This window comes from Lytechinus pictus, chromosome 3 (genome assembly GCF_037042905.1).
Source record: "Lytechinus pictus isolate F3 Inbred chromosome 3, Lp3.0, whole genome shotgun sequence".
NCBI classification, from domain to species: domain Eukaryota; kingdom Metazoa; phylum Echinodermata; class Echinoidea; order Temnopleuroida; family Toxopneustidae; genus Lytechinus; species Lytechinus pictus.
The window spans coordinates 33,899,622-33,919,245 of NC_087247.1; the positions used below are offsets into that span (position 1 = coordinate 33,899,622).

The 19,624-nt window shown below is 36.8% G+C and overlaps 1 long non-coding RNA gene across 1 annotated transcript; it reads right to left on the reverse strand.

Annotated features, from left to right (window-relative positions):
* Positions 1-930: 930 nt before the first annotated feature.
* LOC135153583 (uncharacterized) lies at positions 931-4,581 on the reverse strand. The gene is made up of 2 exons (XR_010293053.1): positions 4,120-4,581; positions 931-2,875 (listed from the first exon to the last, which is right to left on the reverse strand). It is a non-coding gene; the product is annotated as an uncharacterized LOC135153583 (long non-coding RNA).
* Positions 4,582-19,624: the final 15,043 nt, after the last annotated feature.

Here is a 19,624-nt window from a genome sequence, read left to right on the forward strand (position 1 = left end):
CCCCCCCCGTCTCTCTCTCTCCCTCTCTCTGTCTCACTTCCTGGATTGTAGCCTATTCAAAACTTAATTGCCACTGAAGTGACCGGTGGCTGATAGTCATTTTTTTCATTGAATGATTACCAAGAAATTAACTGATTATGATGATTTATGAAATAATTTATTGAAAAACTGAATGTTTGATTGATCACATTGCACATTGAAATAGTTGATTTATTGATAAATTGCGGATTTTTGATTGATAGGAAAAAGTTGATGCCCCAATTCAGAATTTATCATTAAATCAAATTTTGCTCTGGACTTCATGCGTACATAACAATAGCAATCAGTCACTCAACAGGAGGGGGCGGGAGAGAGGGAGGGGGGCTAAATGTTCTGTTGACCCTTATTCCATCAACCTACTTCTCCCATTTAAGTCCTATCTCACCCCCTATTCTCCGGACTCCCATAAACACATTGCTGAGATCCACTTGATAATGTTGAAATGCTGCCCAAAAAAGTGTAATTTGTGTTCACTCATGCATTAAATTTCAATTCAATAATTTATGAAACTTGCTTAAACAACCAAAACTGGTCACGGTTGATCATTAATTTATCACAACGCCCTTAACTTTGCAAGTTCCAAATGATTGCCTCTCAAAAACTGACAGAAATTGGAATGCTAATTCCAGCCCAGCCTAATTTTCATACCCTTTGTTTCAGTGGGCAGTGCTCGCTCAAGCATGAATACTTTTCAAACTTTTTGGTGTCATTTGAAAGTTGACTTTATTGGCTTCCATAATATGTAAGCGTTTACCCCCAAAGTGATATATTTTTTTATTTGGCAGCCATTTCAAAAGTGTATAGTTTTTTGGGGGACGCACTGTATAAGCCGCATCTGGGTTATTTCAACAAGGTACAAAGTACAGAGTACAAAATATATGCCTCAAAGACTTAGGAACTGATATCAATGTCAGAATTCATTTTATTCAAGCTGTATAGGAGGCGAAAAGGTGAACATCTTTTTTTTTTTATATATTTATGAAATCATTTCAAGGAGATTCATTTCTTTCACGTAACTGCACAAGTGAACATTTTTTAATATTAATCAAATCATTTCAAGGAGATTCATTTCTTTCACGTACAACTGCACAGCACTCACTTCCTCTCAAAGGAGATACAAATATCGAGAAAACCCAGAAGAAACAAATGAAGGATTTTTAAATTATAATATGAATTAATGAAAAGCAGATAGGACTAGTCTGAGTAATCAAAACTAATATATTGTCATCGGGGGCTGCGGAACCAGGGGTTGCAGGGGTTCAGATTCCACTAAAAAATTTATTTCCGTAACGATGCACAAAAATGTTAAAATAACCATCAAATTGTGTGTTTATGCATGTTCAGTCCCCCCCCCCCCCCCCTCCATTTTCAAATCCGTTCCGCAGCTCCTGATCATTAATTCCAATAAATTCAAACCCCATCAATATTGGGGGCAAAATGAATATCTGCTTCACGATCTTTTTTATTGTTGAAAAAGACTATATATAGAGAGTATTCTCAACTTTTTTTTATCGATTTTTTAATTTTTATATAACAAATAATTTTTGACGTTAGTGCCCAACTCGGCAATATTGACGTCGCACCAATGTCAGTATTCGTCGTTTTAATACCATGGTTGGAAAACTTTGGCCCGAACATTGTACCACAGAGGTATATACATCCACGATGTATAGGTATAGGCCTACTAATGTTATAAATATGATTCAAGAAAAACAAATTGACGATTAAAGAATAAAAAAGTATCCGAATATAAATATTGTACCTGATGTGACCAACAAGGAAATTTAAAACGTCACGTCATCATATGCAGAGACTGATTTGGTAGAAGATCGAACGCGACGTCTGATGCCAGCTATCAGCATCACTTCGTGCCAATAGGGAGTTAAATCGCACCCCGACGCAAAACGCTTTCAAGAACAAAGTTATTGGCTAATGCCCTCCATGACAAAAAGCAACCAAGAAGTCTTTGTCGAATATCGATGGATCATTACGACAGTTTCGTCATGGACTCTGGACAACCGACATATTTTAAATTTTTCGTCAGCTCCGAAACGAAGGACGAAACTGCTATTCTGTTTACCATTTTTTTTACAAAGATCTCCCAGCTGTTAATTGTGATTTGACTTGAATTTTCAATAAATCTACTGTGTTCTTGGATTCGTTCTGCGTCGCAGTGCCAAAACTCTCAATTGATGGCAGAGCGTGACGCACGAATTGAACTTGAACAGCCCGACTAAAATGTGACAGACTAAAATTAATGGCCCGAATTCACAAAGGTAGACTTAAGTTATACCCCGGTATAACTTTAGTCCACCTTTGTGAATCGCAAAGGTTAGCCCCTAGGGGCTAATTTTAGTCCATGGATCAAAATGACGTCAAATGACGCGTTTTATACCCCGGGTATAACTTTAGTCTACCTTTGTGAATTTGGACCAATATATATATAAACGGCAGCATGCATGGCTGATTTCAAATGCGATCAAATTATTGATAGTCGGACAAAGAGACATTTGACTGACGCCAATATACTGTCCATCGCAAAATTTTAAAGTCTTAAATGTTTTCAAAAGTGAGCTTTGGAGAAATTTGTCAATGGATTAAATTGTATGACGTCATCCCACCCTCGTCAGCGGATTGGCGACTTTGACGAACATTCATCAACCGCCTGTAATGAAACCCGGTGTAGCTGGAAACTACCTGTTGTAATCTGACAAGTCCGAGTTGGAAGGTGTTTTACGACCACCAACGGTTCCTCTTCCAATGAAATATGTCTGCACGTATGGAGACTGGTAGACGCGCATCACCATGACTAGTATTAAAACAGCGGAGAATACACCTGCAAAGGGATTATAATTATAATTATATGAAACTCTTCAATTGCGACTCAATTATTCTTGTCGATCACTCATTGGCGGAGGAAGGCAAAAAAATTTAGGGGGGTCCAGGTAAACAAGGCAAAAAAAAAAGGTTATCAACAAAAATTTTAGGGGGGTCCACCTCAAATTTAGGGGGGACAGGTCCCGCTTCCTCCGCCTATGCGATCACTATCTTGATATGACCAATAAAATGTGCAACATCAACAGTCATTTATCCACATTTCGACTGGTTTTGATAGCTCCAAGTACAATGTAATTCTATAATTACTACTTACTCATCAACTCTGGTGGAAACGTTTTATAGAAGACATACCTACACAGTTGCAATCGCAAGAGAGTATTATTACTCTCATTTTCAAAGACAAACTCCTTTCTTTACTCCAGAGTCATTCAGTGTTTTTATTCTCGTCCACCAGTTACCACTAGCATCATCATGGAGGGGAGGCCAAATCCTACAATTATAATAGTGCTTGGCTGCTTGCCTATAATGTCCATGCGTATTTCTAGTAATAAATAACAATTCAATATAGTTCTACTCCACTGACCCATTTTTTGTCTGATCATAGGCCAATATATTGCTCATAGGCGTCGATCCTGGGGAGGGGGATCAAACCCCGCCCCGTGAAATTGGTGGCAAACATAAGTTTTTGCACACACCCCCAAAGAAAAAAAGACAAAAAATCAGTAATGTTGGCAACTTGAACATTTTACAATATACAATGGAATTACATGTATATTTTTAAAAGCATTTTAAAAGAGCGTACAAAACCATCAAACTTGGCATTACAAAATACCATTAAGCTTACAAAATTGTTATTTTTTTCAGCGCGCTACTGGTCCCATTTTTTGTATTATAATTTGATGCGTAAAGCACGCCAAAAAAATTGGACATTTTTTCACTCTGCCCCCCCCCCCCCCCATTCCAAACCTGGATCGACGCCCCTAATACCGCCCTTTCCCTACCAATAATCACTAATGACATGCTTGACACTAATACACAGGGGCCGCGGAACGGTTTTCAAAGTGGGGGGGGGCTGAGCCAAAAGTGGGGGGGGGGCTGACCATGCTAAAAATCACAATCATATAGTCATTTTTACGTTTTTGTACACGGTTTGGAAAAAAGTGGGGGGCTGAAGCCCCCCCCCCCCCCCCGGTTCTGCGGCCCCTGATACATATATATATTTATTTAATTATTTATACCAACCCGATAAGATTGTTAATCCGTAGTTATAACCAAGAATATATCCTACGATCCACCTGGTGTTACTGTCCAAGATGACCAAGGTTTCTTTTCCCAGCAAGATCAAGGTTCTAATAACCCGCAGTCCGATGAGGCTTACAAAGATAGTCACCAAAACAATAACGTTCTTTTTCATTTTGCTTCCACACAAGCCAGCTTGCATATCGTAGAACCAAACTGAAAGCAAACATTCAAGCAGAATACTAGTCCAACAGCAAAATAATTATAATGTTCTGATTCCTTTCATACATCAAATAATATGGTCTTTTTCAGTTTTTTTATCATTCACTGGGACGATCAGAAGAGACGAAGTGAATCAGTATCATGATAATTGAAGAAAAAAAATGCCGTGACGAGTTTAGAGCATAGATTAATAAAAAATCATTACAGTGCTGACTTCACAATACAACGTCGTTTCATGTTATCAAGACCAGCTTTATCAAGGTTATCTGGGGTGTTTATCATATTTGTGCACTCATAATTATTATGCCGTATAAATATAAATCCGTGCTTGGTCGATTGCATATGTAGCTTTCTAGGTTACCCTTTATGATAATGTTTGGGTAATCTGCTGACATCAATAGAAATATTACAATAGCTTTGCCACATGCAAGATTTTCCTGGAGCTGAAAATGGAGCAATCCAAAAATGTAAAATTAAATTCACTAGGATGATAATGAATTCATTATGTTTTCTGTACAAAAGGGAGGAAACACTAAAGGCCCCTGGATATTTTTCTTTTTCGTGTTAAAAAAAATAGGCTGGAGAGATCACGTGTCTGGAAGAGGTTTCAGAATTACCATGCTGCGTGAAATGTCCGATTGTTCTTTTTATGATCTTTATATGTTGGCACGTGTGGGCATGTGAGGGCGAGTGAGCGTGTGTGTTGTGTGTGTGTGTGGATGGGGGTGCGCCCGCGCGTGTGCCTGTTAAATACATGTATGTATATTATGAAGAGCTCAATTACAAAAGGGGTAAAACCCATTTTTCATGAAATTTGATATTTTTGTCTCAATGTATACATTTTATAGAGCTCTTTTAGATGATACCAAAGAAATGGAAGAAGAGGTGGTGGTGTTGCCTTTTATATTTCACAAGATTAATTTTTATGTTAATACCACATGTAAAGTCTTTGTTAATAGAAATTGAAAATTCCAACTCTAAAAATATTATCATAGGATTAAAATTTATAGACCCCGATACAAATATCGACCCTTTTCTTGATGAACTATAATATTTTCTTTATAAAACAGGGAAGGAAAACAAACGTATTTTTATGCTCGGTGATTTTAATATTAACTTCTTGCCCACGTCCGACAATAGTCATTCAACCAATTTCATGAAATTAATGTTCTCATTTGGCTTTGTTTCTATCATTAATAAACCCACCAGAGTTAACTGAAATTCATCAACTCAGATTGATAACATTTTTTCGAACTTTCATAACGACAAAGCCATTGGAGGGATTCTATGGTCTAAAGTTTCGGACCACCTATAAGAATCTAAACAGAATATAGAACTATTAAAGCAAGATTTATTTTTAGAAGAATGGGAAGACGTTTACAACGAAGTAGATCCCAATATTGCCTATAATCACTTTAATAATAAAGTAAAACATTATGAAAAGTAGGTAAAGTAAAACACAAACGTAATAAACCCCAAAATCCTTGGATAACAAAAGGTTTACTGAAATCGATACAAACACACAATCGCCTCTATAAATTCCATATACGCAATCCAACTGACAATTCCATAAAAACTTATGAAATATATTGTAATAAACTAACAAAATTGACTCGAATATCCCGTAAATTGCACTATGCTAATAGAATAAAAGATGCCAATGGAAATATAAATATAACTTGGAAAGAAGTTTTGGGTACAAAAACACCCCACCCCACTTAATGATATCATATACTCTTAATGGATCAAAAATACTTCATCCTACTCTTTATGCAAACTCATTTAAATCGTTCTTTACTAGTATTGGGCCCGACATATCAAACGAGATCAATACATCTAATGCACATTTCACAGATTATCTCTCCGATCCAAGTAAAGAATCTCCTTTTTTTACCCCAACTAACACTCTCCTGAAATAATCAATATTGTCCGTTCCATTAATAACTCTAGATCCTCTGTTGCGATGGCATAAGTATGTTTTTACTCAAGAAAATAATTCACCCTCTTGCTAGCCCTCTCACCCACATATTTAATAACTCCCTAGATTTATTTAAGATAGCAAAAGTCAATCCAATATTTTAGAAAGACGATCCTCGCGAAATAACTAATTATCGTCCCATTTCCCTACTCCCAACCATATCTAAAATTCTAGAAAAAATAGTCTACCCAAGACTTTACTAATTTATTGAAAAACACAATATCTTAATTATAATCAATGTGGTTTTAGGAAAAATTATTCAACATATTTCGCATTACTTCAAATCAATGGTAAAATAACAAATGCAATTGCAAATAAAAAACACGTAATTTGTATTTTTTGTAACCTTGGTAAAGCATTTTACACCCTTAACAATTACATTTTACTTTCTAAACTCAACCATTATGAGCGAAGGGGTTTACTAGGTCAATCTCTTTCATGGTTTAAAGATTACTTATATAAAAGAAGGCAATATGTAACTTTTAACAATAATGATTCCGATTCTCTTCTAGTTCATTGCAGTGTTCCTCAAGGTTCCATTTTAGGCCTACTTTTATTTTACTTTATGTTAATGACATTATCAGAACCTCCATTTTGTCATTCGTTTTATTTGCTGACGACACAAACATATTTTATTCAACCAAAGACATTTATTCATTAAACTATATCGCAAAACGTGAAATCAACAGCGTATCAAAGTGGTTTAAAGCCAATAAAATTTCCCTGAATACAAAATGGACACATTTACATCATCCCCATAACAATAACGCATCGATTTACATTAATATTGAGGGTACACCATCATGGGTGTCGATCACGGGGGGATGGGGGGATATATCCCCCCCAATATTTCAAGTGGGGGGGGTGGCCTGTATTATCACCCCCCCCCCCCAATAATTTAGGGTAGAAAATTATAATAATGATGATGAAAAAATGAAAAGTTTGATCATGATGATTATAGTGATGATTATAGTATGCCATCAATCAGTTTGTTTCCCTCGCAATTTGTGTATATTGTTATTAAATGAAAACATTCTTTTTCAGGACTATTAAACAGATGGGTGGAAGTTCAAGATGAAAAAAGAATGAAATGTTTATGTATATGATATTTTTTAACACATGACATAAAAGGACCCCAACGAAAAACAACTTTTGTTGATAGGGTGTTCCATCCCACCAGTGGTGAATGAATTGATTTTAATAAATCAATTAATTCAAAAGGGTGGAAAAACAAACGGGAGTAAAAGGGTGGCAAGATAAATCGTCTAAGGAATGACCATATAGCTATTAGAGTAATAGCCCCACCAATGAAAATATTTGGGGGGAACATATCGTTTTGCCCCCCTCCCAATAATTCCGCATGTGCAACTAAAAATAAAATAAGATTGTAATGCTACACTGAAACCAGCAAGCGAGATTAAGATACCAACTAGATTTGGATCTAAAATCGTGCTCAAAGTGTCTGCTTTTCAGATCGGAATATAAAATTTTTCAGCTCGCGCTTCGCGCTCGCATCATTTCTGTACCAAAACCCCATACTTTTCATGATTAAATAGGTGAATAGAATGTCCCGTTTTCAGTTCTATACCTCAAAAGAACTCCCGCTTCTGTTTGCAATAATCTTTTGTTGGATATATATCTTGTTCTTTATTAAAAGCGTCCATTAAATTGTCTTTTTGTCCAGATCGAAATATTAAAATTTTCAGCTGACGCTTTGCGCTCGCATATATTGTTCTTCTAGATACCCATCTTAATCATTGGTACCAAAAGTGCTTAGAATATAAAGCTTTCACGTCAGAATATAAAGAAATTTTAGCTCGCTCTCTAGTGAGATACATGTATCTATATATGCTCCTCATGTGTTACTACAAGCAAACCTAAACAGGTACATTTTTCATGTTTTCATGTCATACTAAAAATTGTCAGCTCGAGCTTCGCGCTCGCATTGTTGGTGAGGTTGAGATATGTGTCTCTTTCTCATGATTCATATATATATATATATATAAAATATAGGCCTATGTGTGGGGGTGCAGGGGTGTGTGGGTGAGTTTGTTCGTTTTATATGATCGAGCGTCTTTGGAACGTTGATTCATGATTTTGCCCCCCCCCCCAATCTGAAAAATTGATCGATGCCCCTGTGTATACATCATGCTCAATCAACAGATCACTATGTACATGTTCCAGATAATTTTTGTCATTTTCCTTTCGTATGAGTTTAGAATAGGCTTACTTGTAACACAAATTGAATTTTAAAAAAATTATATAAGTACAGTACACTACAACAATGAAGGAATTTCCAAGAACACCATGCATATCAATCACTCCCAAATGTCCTAACTTGTGATTTTAGTGGGGGTATTGTTGAAAGATCCCCATCCACAAGAACTTTTGTGTCATCATCCCCCCCAACCAAGAATACTGATCGACACCCATGTACACCATTAGAAAAGAAAAATAACTTAAAATTTTTAGGTGTTTTCATGGATGAATTTTTGACCTGGAACAAACACATACATCATGTTACAATGTGCATTTCAAAAAGTATTAGGGTAATTTCCAAGTTAAAATGTCTTCTTCCTCATAAAACTTTATTCTTTTCATACAATTCTTTAGTCCTCCCTTATATTACATACTGTAATGCCGTCTTCAGGGGCCGCGGAACGGTTTTCACTGAAAGTGGGGGGCTGAGCCAAAAGTGGGGGGGGGGCTGACCATGCAAAAAATCACAATCATATGGTCATTTTTACGTTTTTGTACATGGCTTTGGAAAAAAATGGGAGGTTGAACTTAAAAAAGTTGCTTCGGTCGTTTAAAATAATATGCATTAATTACAGTGGGTGATAAGTGTATATTGATAATTATAATAATAATTATACATTTATATTACGCAATTTTTTATGTATATACTCAACTGCAGCGCATTACACTAAATGTTGTTATTATTATTGTTATGTTGGGATCGGTAATTATAAGAAGGGAAGCAAAATGAGGAAACTTTGGAGAAAGTTATACAGTTCAAAATCACAAAGTATTTAATCATCAATATTCAGCTACAGTTCGAAGTACATTAAGATTCAGATATCATAGGAGACGATGAATATAAAATAAATTTGAAGTATCAGATTGAGATTGTGAAGTTAAATTAATATTCGATGGCCGTCTAAGTCTTGAAGTCAGTCAGTCTCTATATGGATGAGTGTGGGTCTAGTATTCTATCGTTGTATCCTATCTCTTCTAATAATCAAGAAGTCTTATTTATATCATTCGTTTTGGGGGTGTAACAATTTGAGGTGGGAGTGATCTAAACTTGTCCTGATTGGTCTAAAGGTAACTGTCTATCAAACTTTCTCTGGTATAAGGGGTGTGGTGATGCTCTATGCAAGTCACTGGGGCTGAAGTGTGAGTCCTCGAAGTTAGCTGACGTCACTGAGGGTTGGTCTTTTTATGGTCAAGGTTTAGGAGTTAAATGGTATTGGAGTTTTGGGGATTCTTAGATGACATTGGGGGAGTTTGTAAAAAAGTGAAGGTGAATGACTGAAAGGATAACAGGAAGTTAAATACATACTACATAACATTATTACCCCGGCTATAGCCGTGTTGCCTATACTTACAGGCGCTCTGGCATTCGAGGAATTTCTTCCTGCCGGGTACCCATCACCACCCCTAGGTTGAGTGCAGCACAATGTGGGTAAATTTTTGCTTAAGGAAAACACGCCATGGCTGGGAATCGAACCAAGTCCCTCGGATTGAAAGACGAGAGTCATAACCACTTGACCACGACGCCCCCATTATCAATATTATGAATAACGTAAACTTTCGAATTATCACAACAATGTAATGAATATTTCATAAATGAGGTTTGCTCAAAATTTGGAATGTTGCATCATTTCCCAACAAAATCTTAAAGATTATTCGAAATTTTTCATTTTCATATTCATCATTGTGATATTACCATGTTTTTGGAAGTTTATATTGTGGCCTGTGATAGCCTATGGTCATTTCATATGACACCGCGTTTCTAATAATCATGATCCTATTTTTGTTCTCATTCTCATCTCACCTTTGCAGTGAGCAAATGAGTTATCGTTGAACAAAACTCGACTATTTAAATTCCTTTTTGATCTTTTTATAAATTTCTTGTTCATATCCTTCTAAAGTTTACGTTATTGATAATATGGATATAGGCCTATATCCTTATCATCCTTTGTATTTAATGCATATTATTTCAAACGAATGAAGCAACTTTTTTTAAGGCTCGCTGACTACGCCAACCGCCTCAATTTCTCCCATAATTACACTCCCTTGAAAGACGATTTGATAATCATTAGGTGGTCTGTCATTAAGATGACAGATCACCTATTATATTCGTCAGAATTTTCTTTATTTTTATTGCCAAATCTTTGTCCACCTCTATCTCAAAATCGGGCATGTCAATTTCCTTGATTTTCATGTCATGTATGGGCATCATTATGGACATGGGAATGGAAACTTTTCAAGGTTATCAAATCATGATGACGTCATCTAGGCGCCATTTTGTAAAATTAAATGATTGATCATATCATCGCAACTAATCATCAAAAATCATCCATATTTGCATCATATCAAGTTCAGGTGACAGGTCATCAGGACATATCATCAGAGGTCATGCAAAGGTCACGACGCGCACGTACGCGCGCGTCAAAATTTTAAATTTCCCCAAATCGACCGTGGTCAAGTTTGGGTACGTTTCTGGGGTGGTATTCTGAGATCCATTTTATCTCAGATAAAATAAAATATTTTATCTCCGTTAAAATCAGTGAGATAAAATACCCTTAAAATCTCTCCGAATTGGTATTCTGAGAACAATTTTATCTTCATTTTATCTCTGTAAGACACACCTATTTTTTAATCAATATCCAATTAGAAATGCGCTTTTATAGCTCTCCCATACCACTCAACCAATGAAAATCCATTCCGCCAGGAGGTGTGGCAAAGGAGTGAGATTGCGTCAATTTATTGACTTCAAATACGCTTGCAAAATACGCTTGCGCGTCTTTACAGAGATTTCTTTTTAAAAAATGACAATACTCTCATCTTTTTTTCGAAGTCTATATCACATCTTTTCAAGCATCATTTCAAAGACAATATTAGTCAAGAAAATTCTTATGAAATACTTCCTGATTGTACAGGAATAACGTTTAGGTATTATCCTCAATAAATATATAATTTTTCTTAATTTTTATGTCAACATTTGTAGTAAATTCACCAAGAAATAATGATGAAAGCAACGTCGCAGAGATAAAATAGCCCCTACCCTCTTTTAAGTTTATTTTATTTTTTCTTCAAAGTAACATGGGCGCAAGCACATCATCCGCGTTGCATGGCCAGATACGCGATGGGTATGTCTACGCAGGCACTCCTCTGTTGCGTATCATCTGTAGATACGCAAGATAAAATTTACATGCAAGATAAAATTCAAAATTTTATCTGAGAGATAAAATGTCATCTCAGAATACCAATTTCATTTTAAGAGATAAAATAAAATATTTTAAAGATAAAATGACCTCAGAATACCGCCCCTGGTCATTTTGAGCATGTCAAGAATTTGCGCGCGCACAGGTATGCGTGCGCGTTCTTGCACCTACCATCGTTATGCATCTTCGAGTCATCATTTCTTTCATGTCTTTCCATTGTTCATTATCTTCTGATTAATTTGATACCTCATTCAGCCTCTTACGACCAATAATACGGGAATGCGCGTCCATTCAAATTTGCATTACGCGCGCGTAAATGGGCTAAAATATGCCTATATAAAATTCACTGTAGCTCTTCAGGGAGTCCGTTGACCCCAATTTTTCTTTTCATATTCGAATAGAGTATGAATAGGAGATATGATTTCATGCCACATTTGACTCTTAATTACATCGTGACGTCATCAAAATGGCGTCGGAACTAAGAACAAGTGTTTTCTGTTTCATGATGTCACCACAGTCATTTAAATTGATTTTAATTCCGTAAATCTTGGTCTGTTCTCGCCAAATTTTCAATATGTTTTAGCTTAGAATGTATCCTTTAGACAATATCTCCACTGTTTCATTTTAAAGCTTGTACTATTCTCAAAACTAGAATTTGTAGAGTTTTGTCATCATGCCAATTTGGAATTGCAAGAATGTACATTCAATGTCAAGTTGACAATATGTTTCCTATTTTGCTCTCTGTGCTTGTCGAACACACTGTGGCCGACTGGATAACACATCTGACTGGTATACCAGGGTTCGGTGGTTCAAACCTCGCTGGACCCCCTTTTTTTTTTTTTTTTTTTTTTTTGGTCCTTTTTAGGTGGTCTGTCATTAAGATGACAGATCACCTATTATATTCGTCAGAATTTTCTTTATTTTTATTGCCAAATCTTTGTCCACCTCTATCTCAAAATCGGGCATGTCAATTTCCTTGATTTTCATGTCATGTATGGGCATCATTATGGACATGGGAATGGAAACTTTTCAAGGTTATCAAATCATGATGACGTCATCTAGGCGCCATTTTGTAAAATTAAATGATTGATCATATCATCGCAACTAATCATCAAAAATCATCCATATTTGCATCATATCAAGTTCAGGTGACAGGTCATCAGGACATATCATCAGAGGTCATGCAAAGGTCACGACGCCCACGTACGCGCGCGTCAAAATTTTAAATTTCCCCAAATCGACCGTGGTCAAGTTTGGGTACGTTTCTGGTCATTTTGAGCATGTCAAGAATTTGCGCGCGCACAGGTATGCGTGCGCGTTCTTGCACCTACCATCGTTATGCATCTTCGAGTCATCATTTCTTTCATGTCTTTCCATTGTTCATTATCTTCTGATTAATTTGATACCTCATTCAGCCTCTTACGACCAATAATACGGGAATGCGCGTCCATTCAAATTTGCATTACGCGCGCGTAAATGGGCTAAAATATGCCTATATAAAATTCACTGTAGCTCTTCAGGGAGTCCGTTGACCCCAATTTTTCTTTTCATATTCGAATAGAGTATGAATAGGAGATATGATTTCATGCCACATTTGACTCTTAATTACATCGTGACGTCATCAAAATGGCGTCGGAACTAAGAACAAGTGTTTTCTGTTTCATGATGTCACCACAGTCATTTAAATTGATTTTAATTCCGTAAATCTTGGTCTGTTCTCGCCAAATTTTCAATATGTTTTAGCTTAGAATGTATCCTTTAGACAATATCTCCACTGTTTCATTTTAAAGCTTGTACTATTCTCAAAACTAGAATTTGTAGAGTTTTGTCATCATGCCAATTTGGAATTGCAAGAATGTACATTCAATGTCAAGTTGACAATATGTTTCCTATTTTACTCTCTGTGCTTGTCGAACACACTGTGGCCGACTGGATAACACATCTGACTGGTATACCAGGGTTCGGTGGTTCAAACCTCGCTGGACCCCCTTTTTTTTTTTTTTTTTTTTTTTGGTCCTTTTTAGGTGGTCTGTCATTAAGATGACAGATCACCTATTATATTCGTCAGAATTTTCTTTATTTTTATTGCCAAATCTTTGTCCACCTCTATCTCAAAATCGGGCATGTCAATTTCCTTGATTTTCATGTCATGTATGGGCATCATTATGGACATGGGAATGGAAACTTTTCAAGGTTATCAAATCATGATGACGTCATCTAGGCGCCATTTTGTAAAATTAAATGATTGATCATATCATCGCAACTAATCATCAAAAATCATCCATATTTGCATCATATCAAGTTCAGGTGACAGGTCATCAGGACATATCATCAGAGGTCATGCAAAGGTCACGACGCCCACGTACGCGCGCGTCAAAATTTTAAATTTCCCCAAATCGACCGTGGTCAAGTTTGGGTACGTTTCTGGTCATTTTGAGCATGTCAAGAATTTGCGCGCGCACAGGTATGCGTGCGCGTTCTTGCACCTACCATCGTTATGCATCTTCGAGTCATCATTTCTTTCATGTCTTTCCATTGTTCATTATCTTCTGATTAATTTGATACCTCATTCAGCCTCTTACGACCAATAATACGGGAATGCGCGTCCATTCAAATTTGCATTACGCGCGCGTAAATGGGCTAAAATATGCCTATATAAAATTCACTGTAGCTCTTCAGGGAGTCCGTTGACCCCAATTTTTCTTTTCATATTCGAATAGAGTATGAATAGGAGATATGATTTCATGCCACATTTGACTCTTAATTACATCGTGACGTCATCAAAATGGCGTCGGAACTAAGAACAAGTGTTTTCTGTTTCATGATGTCACCACAGTCATTTAAATTGATTTTAATTCCGTAAATCTTGGTCTGTTTTCGCCAAATTTTCAATATGTTTTAGCTTAGAATGTATCCTTTAGACAATATCTCCACTGTTTCATTTTAAAGCTTGTACTATTCTCAAAACTAGAATTTGTAGAGTTTTGTCATCATGCCAATTTGGAATTGCAAGAATGTACATTCAATGTCAAGTTGACAATATGTTTCCTATTTTGCTCTCTGTGCTTGTCGAACACACTGTGGCCGACTGGATAACACATCTGACTGGTATACCAGGGTTCGGTGGTTCAAACCTCGCTGGACCCCCTTTTTTTTTTTTTTTTTTTTTTTGGTCCTTTTTAGGTGGTCTGTCATTAAGATGACAGATCACCTATTATATTCGTCAGAATTTTCTTTATTTTTATTGCCAAATCTTTGTCCACCTCTATCTCAAAATCGGGCATGTCAATTTCCTTGATTTTCATGTCATGTATGGGCATCATTATGGACATGGGAATGGAAACTTTTCAAGGTTATCAAATCATGATGACGTCATCTAGGCGCCATTTTGTAAAATTAAATGATTGATCATATCATCGCAACTAATCATCAAAAATCATCCATATTTGCATCATATCAAGTTCAGGTGACAGGTCATCAGGACATATCATCAGAGGTCATGCAAAGGTCACGACGCGCACGTACGCGCGCGTCAAAATTTTAAATTTCCCCAAATCGACCGTGGTCAAGTTTGGGTACGTTTCTGGTCATTTTGAGCATGTCAAGAATTTGCGCGCGCACAGGTATGCGTGCGCGTTCTTGCACCTACCATCGTTATGCATCTTCGAGTCATCATTTCTTTCATGTCTTTCCATTGTTCATTATCTTCTGATTAATTTGATACCTCATTCAGCCTCTTACGACCAATAATACGGGAATGCGCGTCCATTCAAATTTGCATTACGCGCGCGTAAATGGGCTAAAATATGCCTATATAAAATTCACTGTAGCTCTTCAGGGAGTCCGTTGACCCCAATTTTTCTTTTCATATTCGAATAGAGTATGAATAGGAGATATGATTTCATGCCACATTTGACTCTTAATTACATCGTGACGTCATCAAAATGGCGTCGGAACTAAGAACAAGTGTTTTCTGTTTCATGATGTCACCACAGTCATTTAAATTGATTTTAATTCCGTAAATCTTGGTCTGTTCTCGCCAAATTTTCAATATGTTTTAGCTTAGAATGTATCCTTTAGACAATATCTCCACTGTTTCATTTTAAAGCTTGTACTATTCTCAAAACTAGAATTTGTAGAGTTTTGTCATCATGCCAATTTGGAATTGCAAGAATGTACATTCAATGTCAAGTTGACAATATGTTTCCTATTTTGCTCTCTGTGCTTGTCGAACACACTGTGGCCGACTGGATAACACATCTGACTGGTATACCAGGGTTCGGTGGTTCAAACCTCGCTGGACCCCCTTTTTTTTTTTTTTTTTTTTTTTTGGTCCTTTTTAGGTGGTCTGTCATTAAGATGACAGATCACCTATTATATTCGTCAGAATTTTCTTTATTTTTATTGCCAAATCTTTGTCCACCTCTATCTCAAAATCGGGCATGTCAATTTCCTTGATTTTCATGTCATGTATGGGCATCATTATGGACATGGGAATGGAAACTTTTCAAGGTTATCAAATCATGATGACGTCATCTAGGCGCCATTTTGTAAAATTAAATGATTGATCATATCATCGCAACTAATCATCAAAAATCATCCATATTTGCATCATATCAAGTTCAGGTGACAGGTCATCAGGACATATCATCAGAGGTCATGCAAAGGTCACGACGCCCACGTACGCGCGCGTCAAAATTTTAAATTTCCCCAAATCGACCGTGGTCAAGTTTGGGTACGTTTCTGGTCATTTTGAGCATGTCAAGAATTTGCGCGCGCACAGGTATGCGTGCGCGTTCTTGCACCTACCATCGTTATGCATCTTCGAGTCATCATTTCTTTCATGTCTTTCCATTGTTCATTATCTTCTGATTAATTTGATACCTCATTCAGCCTCTTACGACCAATAATACGGGAATGCGCGTCCATTCAAATTTGCATTACGCGCGCGTAAATGGGCTAAAATATGCCTATATAAAATTCACTGTAGCTCTTCAGGGAGTCCGTTGACCCCAATTTTTCTTTTCATATTCGAATAGAGTATGAATAGGAGATATGATTTCATGCCACATTTGACTCTTAATTACATCGTGACGTCATCAAAATGGCGTCGGAACTAAGAACAAGTGTTTTCTGTTTCATGATGTCACCACAGTCATTTAAATTGATTTTAATTCCGTAAATCTTGGTCTGTTTTCGCCAAATTTTCAATATGTTTTAGCTTAGAATGTATCCTTTAGACAATATCTCCACTGTTTCATTTTAAAGCTTGTACTATTCTCAAAACTAGAATTTGTAGAGTTTTGTCATCATGCCAATTTGGAATTGCAAGAATGTACATTCAATGTCAAGTTGACAATATGTTTCCTATTTTGCTCTCTGTGCTTGTCGAACACACTGTGGCCGACTGGATAACACATCTGACTGGTATACCAGGGTTCGGTGGTTCAAACCTCGCTGGACCCCCTTTTTTTTTTTTTTTTTTTTTTTGGTCCTTTTTAGGTGGTCTGTCATTAAGATGACAGATCACCTATTATATTCGTCAGAATTTTCTTTATTTTTATTGCCAAATCTTTGTCCACCTCTATCTCAAAATCGGGCATGTCAATTTCCTTGATTTTCATGTCATGTATGGGCATCATTATGGACATGGGAATGGAAACTTTTCAAGGTTATCAAATCATGATGACGTCATCTAGGCGCCATTTTGTAAAATTAAATGATTGATCATATCATCGCAACTAATCATCAAAAATCATCCATATTTGCATCATATCAAGTTCAGGTGACAGGTCATCAGGACATATCATCAGAGGTCATGCAAAGGTCACGACGCGCACGTACGCGCGCGTCAAAATTTTAAATTTCCCCAAATCGACCGTGGTCAAGTTTGGGTACGTTTCTGGTCATTTTGAGCATGTCAAGAATTTGCGCGCGCACAGGTATGCGTGCGCGTTCTTGCACCTACCATCGTTATGCATCTTCGAGTCATCATTTCTTTCATGTCTTTCCATTGTTCATTATCTTCTGATTAATTTGATACCTCATTCAGCCTCTTACGACCAATAATACGGGAATGCGCGTCCATTCAAATTTGCATTACGCGCGCGTAAATGGGCTAAAATATGCCTATATAAAATTCACTGTAGCTCTTCAGGGAGTCCGTTGACCCCAATTTTTCTTTTCATATTCGAATAGAGTATGAATAGGAGATATGATTTCATGCCACATTTGACTCTTAATTACATCGTGACGTCATCAAAATGGCGTCGGAACTAAGAACAAGTGTTTTCTGTTTCATGATGTCACCACAGTCATTTAAATTGATTTTAATTCCGTAAATCTTGGTCTGTTCTCGCCAAATTTTCAATATGTTTTAGCTTAGAATGTATCCTTTAGACAATATCTCCACTGTTTCATTTTAAAGCTTGTACTATTCTCAAAACTAGAATTTGTAGAGTTTTGTCATCATGCCAATTTGGAATTGCAAGAATGTACATTCAATGTCAAGTTGACAATATGTTTCCTATTTTGCTCTCTGTGCTTGTCGAACACACTGTGGCCGACTGGATAACACATCTGACTGGTATACCAGGGTTCGGTGGTTCAAACCTCGCTGGACCCCCTTTTTTTTTTTTTTTTTTTTTTTTGGTCCTTTTTAGGTGGTCTGTCATTAAGATGACAGATCACCTATTATATTCGTCAGAATTTTCTTTATTTTTATTGCCAAATCTTTGTCCACCTCTATCTCAAAATCGGGCATGTCAATTTCCTTGATTTTCATGTCATGTATGGGCATCATTATGGACATGGGAATGGAAACTTTTCAAGGTTATCAAATCATGATGACGTCATCTAGGCGCCATTTTGTAAAATTAAATGATTGATCATATCATCGCAACTAATCATCAAAAATCATCCATATTTGCATCATATCAAGTTCAGGTGACAGGTCATCAGGACATATCATCAGAGGTCATGCAAAGGTCACGACGCCCACGTACGCGCGCGTCAAAATTTTAAATTTCCCCAAATCGACCGTGGTCAAGTTTGGGTACGTTTCTGGTCATTTTGAGCATGTCAAGAATTTGCGCGCGCACAGGTATGCGTGCGCGTTCTTGCACCTACCATCGTTATGCATCTTCGAGTCATCATTTCTTTCATGTCTTTCCATTGTTCATTATCTTCTGATTAATTTGATACCTCATTCAGCCTCTTACGACCAATAATACGGGAATGCGCGTCCATTCAAATTTGCATTACGCGCGCGTAAATGGGCTAAAATATGCCTATATAAAATTCACTGTAGCTCTTCAGGGAGTCCGTTGACCCCAATTTTTCTTTTCATATTCGAATAGAGTATGAATAGGAGATATGATTTCATGCCACATTTGACTCTTAATTACATCGTGACGTCATCAAAATGGCGTCGGAACTAAGAACAAGTGTTTTCTGTTTCATGATGTCACCACAGTCATTTAAATTGATTTTAATTCCGTAAATCTTGGTCTGTTCTCGCCAAATTTTCAATATGTTTTAGCTTAGAATGTATCCTTTAGACAATATCTCCACTGTTTCATTTTAAAGCTTGTACTATTCTCAAAACTAGAATTTGTAGAGTTTTGTCATCATGCCAATTTGGAATTGCAAGAATGTACATTCAATGTCAAGTTGACAATATGTTTCCTATTTTACTCTCTGTGCTTGTCGAACACACTGTGGCCGACTGGATAACACATCTGACTGGTATACCAGGGTTCGGTGGTTCAAACCTCGCTGGACCCCCTTTTTTTTTTTTTTTTTTTTTTGGTCCTTTTTAGGTGGTCTGTCATTAAGATGACAGATCACCTATTAT